General features: G+C 40.4%; 1 pseudogene; it reads left to right on the top strand.

The window, feature by feature from the left end:
* Positions 1-6,663: 6,663 nt before the first annotated feature.
* On the top strand, positions 6,664-10,354 carry LOC122097717 (annotated as a pseudogene).
* The last annotated feature ends 1,731 nt before the right edge of the window (positions 10,355-12,085 follow it).

The following is a 12,085-nucleotide window of genomic DNA, read 5'->3' as shown; positions in this document are numbered from 1 at the left end:
TGTGTGTGTGTGTGTGTGTGTGTGTGTGTGTGTGCAGTAAAATGGGGCTTGTTCACATGCTTGCTTGGTTTTTACTCAAGGATGGTGCTCTGCCACTTGAGCCATCTTGGCTTCCAAGAGCTTCAATATAGAGTAAATATTTTAAAGGGTAACTATATTTTTCAAACAGAACATTCCTTCCTTTTCACAAATATTTTAAGGAAAACAAAAATAAACTATAATTCCTAAAATTAAAATGAAATTGATACTTGGAGTGAATTAAGTGATTCATAAACTAAAGATAAAAAACTTGATAAGAGCTGGTGTATGGATGAAGTGGTAGAATGCCACCCTGAGTTCAAACCTCAGTCAAACAAAAAAATGAGTTAATTTTACATTGAACACGGTGGCATATTTATAATCCTAGCTATTCTGGAGGTGGAGATAGGGAAGATTGCATTTTTTAATTGTGAAAGTACCATATAGAGAGGTTACAATTACATGAGCAAGGTAATGAGTACATTTCTTATCAAGCATTGTTGCCTCCTTCTTTGTTCCCATTCCTTCCCCCACATGCGCCCTCCGTCCCACACTAAAGTTGTAAAGTTCGTTTTTCGACATAACGTCTTGTACATCTCATTGTTGTAATGGATCCACATGTATACCTATTTAAACAATTTGTTTATTCCCTTCCCCTCCACAAATTATACCAACATCAAATACAGTGAAAACAGTGGTTATACTGTGGGGGAGGGACATACAAAGCAAGAAAGAAATCATCTTATAAATATGTTAGAAAAAATCACAAGAAAGGGGCTGGGAAAGTGGCTCAGTGGTAGATCACTTGCTTGCATGCATGAGGCCCTGGGTTCTATTCCCCAGCACCACATAAGCAAAAAGAAAAAAGCCAGAAACGGTGCTGTGGCTCAAGTGATAGAGCACTAACCCTGAGCTGAAGAGCTGAGGGACAGTGCCCAGGCCCAGAGTTCAGGCCCCACAACCGGACCCCCCCCCCAAAAAAAGAAAGAATCACAAGAAAGAAAAAAAAAACATTTGAGTCCTTATCTTAGGGTTCATTTTGCCTAACATCAATTTATCTGACCGTTTTTGCTTATCTCAGACATATACTGGTTATTGCAAATAAGGGAAACCATGGGACCTATGTTTCTTTGGGCCTGACTTACTTCACTTAATATAATTTGTACCAACCTTTCCATTTGTTAACAAATGGGGCAAGGCCATTCTTTCTGATGGAAGCAGAGAATTTTATTGTGTATATATAGCACATTTTCTTGATCCATTCATCTATGAAGGGGCAGCTGAGTTGGTTCCATATCTTAGCTATGGTAAATAATGCTGCAATAAACGAAGTCGTGATGGTAGCTTTAGTGTGGCCTTGTTTGTGATCATTTAGGTAAATGCCCAAAAGTGGTATTGCTGGGTCATAGGGGAGCTCTATATGGAGTCTTCTGAGGAACCTCCATACTACTTTCTAAAGTAGCTGATATGGAATAATAAAATACCCCGAATAGCAAACACGATCCTTAACAGAAAGAATAGTGCTGGAGGAATATCAATACCAAATTTCAAACTTTACTACCAAGCCATAGTAATGATACCAGCTTGGTACTGGCACAAGAACAGACTTCAGGACTAATGGGATAGAATTGAGAACCCAGAAATGACCTATAGCCATCTAATCTTCGATAAGGGAGCTAAAAAAATAGAATGGAGGAAAGACAGCCTCTTCAGTAAATGGTGCTGGCAAAATTCGTTAATCACTTATAGAAAACTAAAGCTAGATCCTTATATATCACCCTGTACCAGAATCAACTCCAAATGGATCAAAGACCTGCGTGTCAAAGCAGACACCCTGAAAACATTACAAGATAAAAAAGGAGAAAGCCTAGGCCTCCTTGGCACAGGCAGAAATTTTTGTAAAAGAGATCCAGAAACACAACAAATCAAAGAAAGGTTGGACAAATGGGAGTGCATGAAATTGCAGAGTTTCTGCAAGACAAAGGTCATAGCTGGCAAGATCAATAGGAAGTCCACTGGTTGGGAGAACATCTTCACTAGCCATACAACGGACAAGTGTCTCATATCTACAATATACCTGGAACTCAATTAAATCCCCCAACAACAAATCCTCAAAGAAACAACTGCCCAATAAATAAGTGGGCTAAAGAATTAAAGAGAAATTTCTCAGAAGAGGAAAGAAAGATGGCCAATGAAGAAATAAATGCTCAACCTCCCTAGCCATAAAAGAAATGCAAATCAAAACAACATTGAGATTCCACCTCACCCCAGTTAGTTTGGCTATAATTAAGAACTCTATTCACAACAGATGCTGAATGGGATGTGGACAGAAGGGAACCTTACTGCATTGTTGGTGGGAGTATAAACTTGTTCAACCACTTTGGAAAGTAGTATAGAATATTGCATTTTGAAGCCAGCTTGGGTAAAATGTGAGTTTCCAGATCAACCAACAAGCAGGGATAATGGTACACATTATAATTTGATCTATGAAGGATGAGTATGTAGAGGATTGTGATCCGAGGCTGACCCCTGGCAACAACAGAAATGGATACCTAAACCTAACATGCTCAACGTTATCTTTTGCAAAATGTGGAAGAGAAGCCCTTTAAGGTATGTGTGTGTGTGTGGTCTATCTGAATGTCAAGGGTTGAAGTGTTGAAGTAGCATGGAAAATAAAAACATGGACCTCTTCTTGTAGAACTGAGCAGCATAACGTAACTTCTTCTATGAACTCAGTAATGCAGCTCAGCTGAATCCCAGCTTTGAGATATTGTAATAACAGACTTTCATCAATTTGTCCTTCTACTGGAAAAAAGATACTAAAAGAAATATTAGTGCTTAAGCCTCAAACACCTCTCTTTCTCATCCACTTCAGACTTTACATGATGGAGAATGATCAAGTTTTCCTAGGGGGAAAATGCTCACCAATATGGGGCAGGATTTATCAGGCAAGTCCTGACTAATATCTGAGAAAGCAAGATTGGAATAAAGGGGATATTTGGGGGTTTTCTCTTGGGTGGTATTTTTTGTTTGGTTTCGTTGGGTTTTTGCTAATCCTGGGGAATGAACTCAGGGCTAGGGTCCTGTACTTGAACATTTCTGCTCAAGGCTAGTACTTTACCACGTAAGCCACAGCCCTATTTCTGGCTTTCTTTGGTGGTTAATTGGAGATAAATTTCTCAGGAAGTTTTCTTCCTGGCCGTTCAACTGCAATCCTCAGATCTCATCCTCAGCTAAGATAACATGTGTGAGCCACCAGCAACCAGCTGGAATACTTGGATTTTCTTGCTCTTTTTTATCCTGTGGGGCAAGCCAGACAAAATGTAACATTTTCTTTTACCAAATAAGAAAGAGAAACTTTTAAATCCAACTGTATGTGATCTGTTAGAATGAAGAGTTTTAAATTTTATAAAAACTTCATATTTTCATTGTGCTAATGCACAGAATCTTCAAAATCCAGAAAATATTGGATCTGATTATTATTATTATTTTATGGTCTCAAAAAGAAATCGAAGCATTCCTAAATGGTCATGTTATTCTTTCCCATACTCTCTTTTAAAAGGTCTTTGATGTGCCTCTAAATGTTACTGGTTTCTGCAAGATAAAAGAAATTCCCTATTACCACTTGAAATGTAATGCTCTCCGTTAGAGTTTATGAGAAATTTCTAACTTCCACATAAATTATCACTTCAGTTAATTCTATTAATGTAAATTGTGTCTCTCTTAGGAGCCACAGATTTGCTAAACATTAGTCAAAGAAATAATAGAAGCCATTCTTATAGGAAATGATCAGTTAAAACAATACTTTTGTTTATGAGTATGTGTGTTGTGATTTGGAGTTTTTTCATAGAAGTAGTGGGGATGGAGCACAGGGTCTTGTGCACACTTCACAAGAACACTACCACTGAGCTGCATTCCTAGCCCCTCGTGTGCGGTTTTGAAATCATGATGTCACAAGCCTGTAATAGAAATCAGTATAGCAATTCTGGGATTTGCCATGCATTTATGGAAACGCTGAGGAAAGATGAATTTTTAAATGTTCCTGGATGTGGTTTTCATATCCTAACATTAGGGAAACATTGATAAAGAACAAAAAATTAGTAGGTTTCTTGAGTGCTGAGAACAATCATTATCATTTGGGTTTTTTTTTTGTTCTTTTGTGGTAGTACTGGGGCTTGAGCTCAAGTCCCTTAGCCCTTTTCACACAAGGCTGGCTCTCTACCATGTGAGTCACAGCTACAATTCTAGTTGTTGTTGTTTTGTATATAATTGGAGATAAAAGTCCTGACTGGATTAGCTGCAAATTGTAATCCTCAGGTCACAGGCTCCTGAGTAGCAAGGATTAAAAGCATGAGCCACTCATGTTGAGCTGTCATTTTGGTTTTTATCAGCCCATGAAACACATCTTTAATACTAATTTTCATGTTTTGACATTTTAAATTGTGGTGAATTATAAATAACCAAATTTCCAATATATAAGTATTTAAGTTACGTTGCTCGTATTCATAGTGTTGTGCAACCATAACCAGTATTTAAATTTTTTATTGCTTCAAACAGAAACTGTAGAGCACGTGGGCAGCAAAGATGGCGCTGGGAGAGAGTAGAGTGGGCAGAGCCCAATTGACCTTCCGATCAGTGCCTAACCAGTCCGTGAAGGCCGAGGTGCATGATAGGGTATGACCTTGACAGTGATTGGTTCTTCTTCCTCCCTTGCCATGCCACCCGACCTTTTTGTCTTTAAAAAGGGCTGCTCTCTGTTAATAAATGAGTTTTCTACCTGCTGGATTTGGCTCCGCCCTGTGTCTGATTGTCTCCAGGGTTGAGGGAGGCTGGGGAACGGGTGAGCGCCGCACTTACCTTTCCTCAGACCCCGTCCGTCTTTCGTGGGACGGACGAAGACCCAACAGAAACTGTATCATCATTAATCAATAAATTGTCACTCATCTCTTCCTCACTCTAACTATGGACAATCTCTAATCTGCTATCAGTTTCTGTTGTATATTCTAGATATTTCTTATATGTACAATCCTACATGAGCTATGCTTTTGTGTCTGGTTTGAAATACTTAGTTTTATAATGTTTTTCAAGGTTGGTGCAGTCCATGTTACAGCATGTACAGAGTGTCATTTATTTCTTGTGGCACATTAATTTCCACACTATGAGATGCCATATTTTGTTTATTCATTCATCTATAAATGAACATTAGGAAGGTTTCTATCCAGTATTTATAAATAAGGCTATAATGAAAACTGGCATCCATGTAAGTTCTATTGTCCATTGTTTGTTTGTATCTTTACAAATAGAATTGTTGAGTCATATTGTAATTCTATGTTAGACTCTTGGAAGATTCACCAACCTGTTTTCTATGTGGTTGTAACATTCTACATTCTCATTAGCTTAGCTGTGCCAAAAGAGTTCAACTCCTCCTCTTTTCTCCTAGTCCTGGGGCTTGAACTCAGGGTCTGGACACTCTTCCTGAGCTTCTTTTGCTCTACCACTTTAGCAACAGCATCAATTCCAGCTCTTTCAGTTTATGTGGTACTGAGGAATTGAACCCAGGGCTTCATGCATGCTAGGCAAGCACTCTACAACTAAGCCACATTCCCAGCCCATTTTCTGTATTTTTTTAAAAGTCACAATCATTGTAGAAGGCATGAAGCAGTATCTTCCTGTGATTTTGATGGCATTTTCCTAGCAACATTGGGGTTGCTTAGTGGTGATTTATCTCTCTGCTTTGAAGAAATGTTTGTTCAAGTTCCACAACTATTTTAAAGTGAATTTCCTTTTGTGTTACTTGATTAAGGAGTTCTTCATATATTCTCTGAGATTAAAATCTATAATATATAGTTATTTTCTCACATTATTTAGGTTTTCTTTTAGCATTCTTGGTAATGAAACTTGGTCTGTTTAAGAATAGTATCTAATTTTTTTCTTTGGATAAAAAGGGATACAAAAGTTCTTAAAATAATAATAACAGCCATAATTAAAAATGCCATGGTTTTTTCTCTCAGAGGATTATTGTTCTTAGTGTATAATAGATTAATTAACCTCTTTTCTCGTGTGTGTAAATGAAAGCTGCTTTTAGTTAGGATCTCTAGAGTTTTTCAGAGGTTAAAAAATGATAAAATTTGAGAAAACTAAGTATTTATTTCACTTATAGAACAACTTTCTCTCCTCAACCTGAGTAATTATTTATACTATACTATTGGAGTTAGCTAATATTAATTAGAGGAAGGACTTTTGTATCAAAGGAAGGGATTGCATAAGTTGTGGGAATACAAGATGTATTGAGGAATACTTACAGGCTTCTGATATATTTTACAAAAAAAATTAAATTTAAGAGTATCTTCATCAGGCTGGGAAGTTGGCTCAGGGGTAGAGTGCTTGCCTGGCATGCCTGAGGCCCTGTGTTCAATTCCTCAGCATCACATAAGCAAAAAGAAAAAAGCCGGAATTGGCTATGTGGCTCAAGTGGTAGAATGCTAGCCTTGAGCTGAAGAGCTGAGGTACAGTGCCCAGGCCGAGTTCAGGCCCCACAACCAGACCCCCCCCCCAAAAAAAAGGAGTATCTTCATCATAGGATCTACAGAAGTTAAATGAGTCGTGAACAAAGTTGAAATTTGTCCAAACGCACAGAGTACAGAGATGAGACCAAAGTGGGTAAGTACTACCTGGATCTCCTCCCTGTGAAATATCCTCCACATATTAATGGGATAAATGGAACTTTTCCCAAGCACACACAATTCATACACTCAGGATAGAAGCGATTCCATTCAAATATAGGCTTTGGAGGAATTTAACATTCAAAAATAATTTCAAGAGATTCTTGATTATAGTTGAAAAAAAGGATTATATTGACCTTTCAGTCGCAAAGCTTTATCCCTATTAGAAAATCTTCAAAAAATGATTTTGTGACTTTGGAGAAAATAATTAACTATAAAGCTTCATAAATTATATTAGGAAAATAAGTTCATAAAATGAAGAGTTGATGCGGAGTTATGAAAGACTTCATACTATTATTCAAAGTCTCTTGGAATCAAAATCTCTTCTCTGTAAGTTTTGAGAAAGTAGAAATGTATCTAGTATTAGAATCATGGATACCTAAAACATTGAGTCATCCCAAAATTCATTGTATCCCTGAAAAGTACATAGAGTTCTAGTATCTTAATGGCACTCTCATGTGGAACCCAACTATTTGTCTTGGCATTTAAAACTGGGCAAGTGTTTTCCAGGGAATGAACCTTTAAAATATTCTTTTCTAAATAAAACAAAGGAAAAAATCCTTCTTAAATAATTCTTTAAAAGGAGCTGCAGAGATCTGACCTTATGGGTATCCGGGATGTGCAGGTACAGCAATGCCCTTGTGGAAGGGCTCTGGGAAAGTGGGGCCACACTGAGCTCCTGGCTAGAATATGCTGCCAACTACAGGCAGAGCCCTGTGCAGTCAGGTGACCTATTGAAGTCCTCATTTATTTATTTGTCATTGAAGGCAACTTTGAGATAGTGGTGCAGGCCCTGAAATCAGCAGGTATGGCTGCTCTGCAGATGCACTGCCCCTCATTCAGGGAAGACAACTTGAGCCCTGGGTAGCTCCTGCAGGTGTTAAGCCTAGCCAGGACAGGTTAGCTGTGCAAGCTGGAAGTGGCCCACAATGTGCGGCTACATGCTGGCATGTGCAGCAGTTGTTAGCCCAGGTGGGATTCCCTCATCTGACTTCACTCATCCTCCCCATCAAGGCCTTTGACACACCCTTCACTTCTGTCCCAACTTCTAAGCATGAAGACTGCCTCCTTGGCTCCATCTCCTGAGAGCTCAGTCACATGACTTACCTGATAGAGCTGAATGTGGCCCTCTCCATGCTGACAGGGAAGATCCAGATTCTCAGAGTCTCAGAGACTGAAAGGAAGAGGGATGGGTCAAGCACTCTGGTCCTTGGCTTCACAGGCTGTAGGGGCACTGAGTGATAGGTAGAAGAACAGCTTATTCACAAAGCCCCAAGCTCAATGCTCTCTGGAGCTGCACATAAGAGATCACAAAAGAGAAATAAAGAAGTTAGAGGACCAGGAGTGATCCAGAATAGTGAGGGACCTCAGGGGAATGCTTCTAGTTAGAAAGAGACAATGTGTAAGGTAGACATCAAAACCAGGCTTGCAATCCCAACACTCAGAAGCCTGAGGAAGAAGGAAAGTGAGTTCAAGTCCAGCCTGGATAACATAGGGAGACTGCCTCAAAAAACAAGGTCTGGGGGTTGAAGGTGTAGCTCAAATATTAGAGTACCAGCCAGTGAGCAAAAGCATCAGATACTGAGTTTGAATGGTGTCTTGGTCTTCAAAATAAGTAAAGAAAGAGAGAAAGAGACAGACAAAGAGAGAGAGAGAGAGAGACAGAGAGACAGAGGAAGAAAGAAAGAAAGAAAGAAAGAAAGAAAGAAAGAAAGAAAGAAAGAAAGAAAGAAAGAAAGAAAGGAAGAAAGGAAGAAAGGAAGAAAGGAAGAAAGGAAGAAAGAAAGAAAGAAAGAAAGAAAGAAAGAAAGAAAGAAAGAAAGAAAGAAAGAAAGAAAGAAAGAAAGAAAGAAAGAAAGAAAGATAAGGGCTAAAATGTGCCTTGATGCTACGTGTTTGACTAGCACATGAAAAACCCTGGCTGTAATTCCTAGCATAGATAGGAGGAAGAGTGGGGGAAAGCAAGAAGAGCAGGACAGAGAGGGAAAGCGGGAGGGGGAAGGGAGAGGGAGAGGTCTCTGTGAAAAGAACATGCTAACTAATGGGTCTAGAATGTTGCTTTATAAGGCATAGCTAACTATAGTGACTCCTGTAGTTGTCTATTGTGGTGCAAAAAAAGTTCCCAACACTGTGTGACTGGCATTATCTCAGGTCAGGTATAGAAATCTGGCTCAGCTGGGTGACATGAGGTTGTTGTCAGCTGACTGTGGGACTGCAGTATCACCCTGGCCTTCCTGAGCAGATATTAACCCAAGATCATTCATGGGAATTGGGGGAATGCCTGGCCTCCAACACAAGCAGGTTTCGCATAAGGCCTTAGCTAATAGCTTCACCCATTTGCAGCTATGATATCAAGAGGGGCATGCACAAACAGACAGTGAGGGACTCAGTCAGAGACAGGGTCCAGCTGCCCCTTTGCTGGTGCTTGCTGCCAACACTATCTAAATCAGAATTATTGGATTGTGCATATGGTGCCTCAGTTGGGGATGTTTGGCTTTCCCTTCCTGGCTCTACAGTAATGGATTCTTCTATTGTTAGAATAATGGCTCTTTTTTCTTACTAATGCCTCATTTCCCCTGTAGCAAGCTCTCAGAGTGGATGTTTTCTCCAAGATCATGTACATAACTCCTTTCATATGAAAATGGTTGTTGATAAAATCTGCCATTTAGGTGAGATGAAGACAAAGGTTTCATTGGTTCAGGTTAATTCTGAACCACACAGCAAGCCCAGCAGCTGTAGACTGTGTGAAAGCAAGGGAGCCAGGCTGCATCCCAGTGAACCATATTTATGGACACAGATATTTGCATTTCATGTAGCACCATGTGTCAAAACTATTTTCACAGACTCCATGCAGTCAGGTAAGAACAAGACTTGCCCTGCAAGTCTTTGTTCTCTGTGACAGACAAGCAGATGGATTGCTCACATCCATTGTTGCTCACATGGAACTCCTCTGATTTGTGCTGATTACTCCATGTTCTACAGCCCCTTGAGAACATGATTGAGAATGCTAGACCTGGCCAATTGTGCTCTGAACCATGTGGACATGAACTTCTTGGCAGACTGTATCCATGCTGCCCAGCTGGATGTTTTGCACCTCAGTAGACACAATCTGCTTCATTTATATCCCTCTACTTTCCTCAAGTTGTGGTAACAGGTTGTCCAGATAGTGCGGGTGTGGACCCCAGTGGAGTGTGCTATTACCCATAGCTATGTGGTCATGATGATCCTGGGCCTGTGTTCCTGCCACTATCTCTAGGAGCTCAAGTTCCTTGCTAACCTGCTGTCAGCCTGCACCCTCAACTGCCTCTTCTCTGCACTGTGTAAACTCCCTGAACTTCATTACATGGAGTTCCTGGTGCCTAAGGAATGTTACCTGGAGAGTACCAGGATGAGCTGGCATGTCCACATATGATCAGTAGAAATATCTTGATTGCAGAAGAGCTGCATGCCGTGCTACTATGGGCCAAGCAGGAAGACATCCCCACCTCCCACCACTCTTCAGGAGTTTTCACCCAATAGTTAATGAGACCAGCAATGAGCTTTGTGCTTTCTTTCTTCAAGCTTTCAAAACTGCTTTAGAAAACTTTCCCAGAACACTAAAACAAGTAGAGTAGGCCCTTGAATTGTGCTAAGGAAATGTCTTGCATTTCAACCAGCCCTGTTGCCCAGAGATCAATCCCTATATCAGATCCTAAGCCTGAGATGTAAGCAACTGTAGTTTCAATGAAAAACCTTTGTTAGAGAAAGCTGTAGATACACATGACAGACAATGTAGGAAGAAAACATGCCTTCTAAATGTGACATCGGAGGCCCTGGGGTTCAAGTCTTTTTCCTTTTTTGTGCCAGTCCTGGGGCTTGAACTCAGGGCCTTTGCACTGCCCTTGAACTTATTTTACTCAAGGCTAGTACTGTACCACTTGAGCCACAGCACCACTTCTGGTGTTTTCTGCTTATGTGTTGCTGAGGAATCGAACCCATGAATTCATGCATGCTAGGGAAGCATTCTATCACTGAGACATATTCCCAGCCTCCTGGGATTCAATTATAGGACTAGGTGAAGCTGTTTCAGCAGAGGTCCAGGCATTGTGGTAGAGTGTTCAATTGGACCTAGGGCAGCATGTATTGGAAGCAGTAACAGGGAAAAATCAGATCACTTGTCACAGAATACAAATAAAAGGTAATGGGTACATTTCTTATCAAGCATTGTTGCCTCCCACTTTGTTTCCTCTTACCATCCCTAATAAGAAATGTACTCATTACCTTGCTCATGTACTCATGTAATTGTAACTTCTCTGTAAGGTATTTTCACAAATGTGTGTATGTGTGTGTGTGTGTGTGTGTGTGTGTGTGTGTGTGTGTGTGTGTGTGTGTGTGTGTATGAATACAAATAAAAGAGATCTCATAGAAAAACAAACAAGAGAAAAAGACTGAAAATGAAAAGTAAAATGGAAAGGGAACCCGACTTTTGGGCCTAGCAGAAACTCAGCAGATCTGGTAGGAATTGTTCTGCATGGTGTGGCAATATTTCCTGGAGAATGTTTGCAGGGAATAGAAGCAGGGCTGGTTTTTGGTTGTTACCAGTGGCTTTGTGCTTGTTTTGCTCTGCATCCAGCTCAGTGAAAGCCTGAATTGAGGGTGAGTGAAAGATTGACTCCTGCCTAATTCCCCCAGCTCAAGTAAGACACCAGGTATAAGAAAACAGGCGTGGCCACATGCCTGTCAGCAGGCAGGTTCCAATCAGTGCCTGGCCAAGGATATAACACTTGGTCCCCAGGGGACAATAGCCCTTCATCCAGAGTAGAACATTCAACTTGTGGGCCTGGTCAAGGACGTCTCCTTGTGGCCTAAGAGAGCATAAGCCACTTTTCATTTTCTGCTTCCTTGTGAAAACAAGCCCTATATAAGTCCAGCCAAAATATAGTCCCTCGAACAACCTCCAAACCTGAAAGGTCTGTGCACCTTGCTGGCAATAAACAGTCCTCACTTGTTGATCATCGAGTCTGGCCTATTCCTTTTCTGTTTTCCTCCATTTTCCTAACAGTGAGAATGCTGAAATAGGTATGTGGGTTCAGGAGACAATCATTCCCAGGTTGCCAATGGATGTTCATGGCTACTTCTAGATTTTAGGTCTGCTCCTACTCTATTCTTACTTTGAGGTTACCTGAGATATCCTTAAAACAAATTCCCCTCATTAGTGTCTAAGACAACTTAATCACTGTTATTTCAATTCTTACAGGGTCTGAGAATGAGTCCATCAAAGCGGGCTTAGAGATTAAAGAATTTTGTTAGGTGCTACAGAAGTTGTCCTGCCAGGGACACAGTGTAGACTTGGGAGCTAACACTAT

This window comes from Dipodomys spectabilis, unplaced genomic scaffold (genome assembly GCF_019054845.1).
Source record: "Dipodomys spectabilis isolate Male_0828 unplaced genomic scaffold, ASM1905484v1 ptg000428l, whole genome shotgun sequence".
Classification (NCBI taxonomy): Eukaryota; Metazoa; Chordata; class Mammalia; order Rodentia; family Heteromyidae; genus Dipodomys; species Dipodomys spectabilis.
Note: the sequence above shows the minus strand (reverse complement) of the source record. Positions and strands in the feature narration are given on the sequence as shown.